This window comes from Megalopta genalis, unplaced genomic scaffold (genome assembly GCF_051020955.1).
Source record: "Megalopta genalis isolate 19385.01 unplaced genomic scaffold, iyMegGena1_principal scaffold0129, whole genome shotgun sequence".
Classification (NCBI taxonomy): Eukaryota; Metazoa; Arthropoda; class Insecta; order Hymenoptera; family Halictidae; genus Megalopta; species Megalopta genalis.
The window spans coordinates 365,865-372,500 of NW_027476198.1; positions in this window are offsets into that span (position 1 = coordinate 365,865).

The window sequence follows — 6,636 nt, forward strand, 5'->3', positions numbered from 1 at the left end:
TCCATTATTTTCGATTTACGGCTAAAATAAATTTTTCTAATTTTTTTCAATAACATATTCCTGCTTAAATAACTTTTTTACATAGGGATTAAGCATTTAGAACGATACATTGTTTAAAATAAGGGCACTTTACTCTTGACATTTTACGGTTTTTTCAATCTTCTGAAAAATCCTATCATTAGATTTTTTTAAAAATACGATATTCTTGCTTAACTAACGTTTCTACATAGGGATTAAGCATTTAGAACGAAATCTAATGTCAGAAAATGGCACTTTACTCTTGACATTTTTCGGTTTTTTCAATTTTCTGGGAAATCCTATCATTAGATTTTTTTAAAAATACGATATTCTTGCTTAACTAACGTTTCTACATAGGGATTAAGCATTTAGAACGAAATCTAATGTCAGAAAATGGCACTTTACTCTTGACATTTTTCGGTTTTTTCATTTTTCTGGAAAATCCTATCATTAGATTTTTTTTAAAATACGATATTCTTGCTTAACTAACGTTTTTACATAGGGATTAAGCATTTAGAACGAAATCTAATGTAGGAAAATGGTACTTTACTCTTGATCGGTACGTTGGGACTTTGAAAATATTCGGGCGTTCCAATCGCTCGTCTGTTGCATCATAGCGCGTCTCGGCGCAATCGACCGATTCGCTCGATCCATTATTTTCGATTTACGGCTAAAATAAATTTTTTTAATTTTTTTCAATAACATATTCCTGCTTAAATAACTTTTTTACATAGGGATTAAGCATTTAGAACGATACATTGTTTAAAATAAGGGCACTTTACTCTTGACATTTTACGGTTTTTTCAATTTTCTGAAAAATCCTATCATTAGATTTTTTTAAAAATACGATATTCTTGCTTAACTAACGTTTCTACATAGGGATTAAGCATTTAGAACGAAATCTAATGTCAGAAAATGGCACTTTACTCTTGACATTTTTCGGTTTTTTCAATTTTCTGGAAAATCCTATCATTAGATTTTTTTAAAAATACGATATTCTTGCTTAACTAACGTTTTTACATAGGGATTAAGCATTTAGAACGAAATCTAATGTAGGAAAATGGTACTTTACTCTTGATCGGTACGTTGGGACTTTGAAAATATTCGGGCGTACGCGGCGCGCTCGGCGCTTCGAACAGCTCCGGTGTCCCCATTATTTTCGATTTACGGCTAAAATAAATTTTTCTAATTTTTTTCAATAACATATTCCTGCTTAAATAACTTTTTTACATAGGGATTAAGCATTTAGAACGATACATTGTTTAAAGTAAGGGCACTTTACTCTTGACATTTTACGGTTTTTTCAATTTTCTGAAAAATCCTATCATTAGATTTTTTTAAAAATACGATATTCTTGCTTAACTAACGTTTCTACATAGGGATTAAGCATTTAGAACGAAATCTAATGTCAGAAAATGGCACTTTACTCTTGACATTTTTCGGTTTTTTCAATTTTCTGGAAAATCGTATCATTAGATTTTTTTAAAAATACGATATTCTTGCTTAACTAACGTTTTTACATAGGGATTAAGCATTTAGAACGAAATCTAATGTAGGAAAATGGTACTTTACTCTTGATCGGTACGTTGGGACTTTGAAAATATTCGGGGGTTCCAATCGCTCGTCTGTTGCATCATAGCGCGTCTCGGCGCAATCGACCGATTCGCTCGATCCATTATTTTCGATTTACGGCTAAAATAAATTTTTCTAATTTTTTTCAATAACATATTCCTGCTTAAATAACTTTTTTACATAGGGATTAAGCATTTAGAACGATACATTGTTTAAAGTAAGGGCACTTTACTCTTGACATTTTACGGTTTTTTCAATTTTCTGAAAAATCCTATCATTAGATTTTTTTAAAAATACGATATTCTTGCTTAACTAACGTTTCTACATAGGGATTAAGCATTTAGAACGAAATCTAATGTCAGAAAATGGCACTTTACTCTTGACATTTTTCGGTTTTTTCAATTTTCTGGAAAATCGTATCATTAGATTTTTTTAAAAATACGATATTCTTGCTTAACTAACGTTTTTACATAGGGATTAAGCATTTAGAACGAAATCTAATGTAGGAAAATGGTACTTTACTCTTGATCGGTACGTTGGGACTTTGAAAATATTCGGGGGTTCCAATCGCTCGTCTGTTGCATCATAGCGCGTCTCGGCGCAATCGACCGATTCGCTCGATCCATTATTTTCGATTTACGGCTAAAATAAATTTTTCTAATTTTTTTCAATAACATATTCCTGCTTAAATAACTTTTTTACATAGGGATTAAGCATTTAGAACGATGCATTGTTTAAAGTAAGGGCACTTTACTCTTGACATTTTACGGTTTTTTCAATTTTCTGAAAAATCCTATCATTAGATTTTTTTAAAAATACGATATTCTTGCTTAACTAACGTTTCTACATAGGGATTAAGCATTTAGAACGAAATCTAATGTCAGAAAATGGCACTTTACTCTTGACATTTTTCGGTTTTTTCAATTTTCTGGAAAATCCTATCATTAGATTTTTTTAAAAATACGATATTCTTGCTTAACTAACGTTTTTACATAGGGATTAAGCATTTAGAACGAAATCTAATGTAGGAAAATGGTACTTTACTCTTGATCGGTACGTTGGGACTTTGAAAATATTCGGGCGTTCCAATCGCTCGTCTGTTGCATCATAGCGCGTCTCGGCGCAATCGACCGATTCGCTCGACCCATTATTTTCGATTTACGGCTAAAATAAATTTTTCTCATTTTATTCAATAACATATTCTTGCTTAGATAACTTTTTTACATAGGGATTAAGCATTTAGAACGATATAATGTTTAAAATAAGGGCACTTTACTCTTGACATTTTACGGTTTTTTCAATTTTCTGGAAAATCGTATCATTAGATTTTTTTAAAAATACGATATTCTTGCTTAACTAACGTTTTTACATAGGGATTAAGCATTTAGAACGAAATCTAATGTAGGAAAATGGTACTTTACTCTTGATCGGTACGTTGGGACTTTGAAAATATTCGGGGGTTCCAATCGCTCGTCTGTTGCATCATAGCGCGTCTCGGCGCAATCGACCGATTCGCTCGATCCATTATTTTCGATTTACGGCTAAAATAAATTTTTCTAATTTTTTTCAATAACATATTCCTGCTTAAATAACTTTTTTACATAGGGATTAAGCATTTAGAACGATGCATTGTTTAAAGTAAGGGCACTTTACTCTTGACATTTTACGGCTTTTTCAATTTTCTGAAAAATCCTATCATTAGATTTTTTTAAAAATACGATATTCTTGCTTAACTAACGTTTCTACATAGGGATTAAGCATTTAGAACGAAATCTAATGTCAGAAAATGGCACTTTACTCTTGACATTTTTCGGTTTTTTCAATTTTCTGGAAAATCCTATCATTAGATTTTTTTAAAAATACGATATTCTTGCTTAACTAACGTTTTTACATAGGGATTAAGCATTTAGAACGAAATCTAATGTAGGAAAATGGTACTTTACTCTTGATCGGTACGTTGGGACTTTGAAAATATTCGGGCGTTCCAATCGCTCGTCTGTTGCATCATAGCGCGTCTCGGCGCAATCGACCGATTCGCTCGACCCATTATTTTCGATTTACGGCTAAAATAAATTTTTCTCATTTTATTCAATAACATATTCTTGCTTAGATAACTTTTTTACATAGGGATTAAGCATTTAGAACGATATAATGTTTAAAATAAGGGCACTTTACTCTTGACATTTTACGGTTTTTTCAATTTTCTGAAAAATCCTATCATTAGATTTTTTTAAAAATACGATAATCTTGCTTAACTAACCTTTCTACATAGGGATTAAGCATTTAGAACGAAATCTAATGTCAGAAAATGGCACTTTACTCTTGACATTTTTCGGTTTTTTCAATTTTCTGGAAAATCGTATCATTAGATTTTTTTAAAAATACGATATTCTTGCTTAACTAACGTTTTTACATAGGGATTAAGCATTTAGAACGAAATCTAATGTAGGAAAATGGTACTTTACTCTTGATCGGTACGTTGGGACTTTGAAAATATTCGGGGGTTCCAATCGCTCGTCTGTTGCATCATAGCGCGTCTCGGCGCAATCGACCGATTCGCTCGATCCATTATTTTCGATTTACGGCTAAAATAAATTTTTCTAATTTTTTTCAATAACATATTCCTGCTTAAATAACTTTTTTACATAGGGATTAAGCATTTAGAACGATACATTGTTTAAAGTAAGGGCACTTTACTCTTGACATTTTACGGTTTTTTCAATTTTCTGAAAAATCCTATCATTAGATTTTTTTAAAAATACGATATTCTTGCTTAACTAACGTTTCTACATAGGGATTAAGCATTTAGAACGAAATCTAATGTCAGAAAATGGCACTTTACTCTTGACATTTATCGGTTTTTTCAATTTTCTGGAAAATCGTATCATTAGATTTTTTTAAAAATACGATATTCTTGCTTAACTAACGTTTTTACATAGGGATTAAGCATTTAGAACGAAATCTAATGTAGGAAAATGGTACTTTACTCTTGATCGGTACGTTGGGACTTTGAAAATATTCGGGGGTTCCAATCGCTCGTCTGTTGCATCATAGCGCGTCTCGGCGCAATCGACCGATTCGCTCGATCCATTATTTTCGATTTACGGCTAAAATAAATTTTTCTAATTTTTTTCAATAACATATTCCTGCTTAAATAACTTTTTTACATAGGGATTAAGCATTTAGAACGATGCATTGTTTAAAGTAAGGGCACTTTACTCTTGACATTTTACGGTTTTTTCAATTTTCTGAAAAATCCTATCATTAGATTTTTTTAAAAATACGATATTCTTGCTTAACTAACGTTTCTACATAGGGATTAAGCATTTAGAACGAAATCTAATGTCAGAAAATGGCACTTTACTCTTGACATTTTTCGGTTTTTTCAATTTTCTGGAAAATCCTATCATTAGATTTTTTTAAAAATACGATATTCTTGCTTAACTAACGTTTTTACATAGGGATTAAGCATTTAGAACGAAATCTAATGTAGGAAAATGGTACTTTACTCTTGATCGGTACGTTGGGACTTTGAAAATATTCGGGCGTTCCAATCGCTCGTCTGTTGCATCATAGCGCGTCTCGGCGCAATCGACCGATTCGCTCGACCCATTATTTTCGATTTACGGCTAAAATAAATTTTTCTCATTTTATTCAATAACATATTCTTGCTTAGATAACTTTTTTACATAGGGATTAAGCATTTAGAACGATATAATGTTTAAAATAAGGGCACTTTACTCTTGACATTTTACGGTTTTTTCAATTTTCTGAAAAATCCTATCATTAGATTTTTTTAAAAATACGATAATCTTGCTTAACTAACCTTTCTACATAGGGATTAAGCATTTAGAACGAAATCTAATGTCAGAAAATGGCACTTTACTCTTGACATTTTTCGGTTTTTTCAATTTTCTGGAAAATCCTATCATTAGATTTTTTTTAAAATACGATATTCTTGCTTAACTAACGTTTTTACATAGGGATTAAGCATTTAGAACGAAATCTAATGTAGGAAAATGGTACTTTACTCTTGATCGGTACGTTGGGACTTTGAAAATATTCGGGCGTACGCGGCGCGCTCGGCGCTTCGAACAGCTCCGGTGTCCCCATTATTTTCGATTTACGGCTAAAATAAATTTTTCTAATTTTTTTCAATAACATATTCCTGCTAAAATAACTTTTTTACATAGGGATTAAGCATTTAGAACGATACATTGTTTAAAATAAGGGCACTTTACTCTTGACATTTTACGGTTTTTTCAATTTTCTGAAAAATCCTATCATTAGATTTTTTTAAAAATACGATATTCTTGCTTAACTAACGTTTCTACATAGGGATTAAGCATTTAGAACGAAATCTAATGTCAGAAAATGGCACTTTACTCTTGACATTTTTCGGTTTTTTCAATTTTCTGGAAAATCGTATCATTAGATTTTTTTAAAAATACGATATTCTTGCTTAACTAACGTTTTTACATAGGGATTAAGCATTTAGAACGAAATCTAATGTAGGAAAATGGTACTTTACTCTTGATCGGTACGTTGGGACTTAGAAAATATTCGGCCGTACGCGGCGCGTCTCGGCGCTTCGAACAGCTCCGGTGTCCCCATTATTTTCGATTTACGGCTAAAATAAATTTTTCTAATTTTTTTCAATTACATATTCTTGCTTAAATAACTTTTTTACATAGGGATTAAGCATTTAGAACGACATGTTGTTTAAAATAATGGTACTTTACTCTTGTGATTTTTCGGTTTTTTTTGATTATTTTGAAAAATAAATTTTTGTAATTTTTTTAAATACGATATTCGTGATCAGTGAACGATTTCACATATGGATTAAGCATTTAGAATCGTGCGGACGCGTTATTAAAAAAGTTTACTCGATGCGATGGGACTTTAAAAAGTTTGTGAAAATTTTCATATTGGGAAAAAATGTGTAATTTTTTGTCTAGTTTACGGTAGTGTAATTTATTTTAATGTTTACTATAAAAATTTTTTTCGTTCGTTCACGCGCTATGTTACAACAGCACGGCCGGGCGG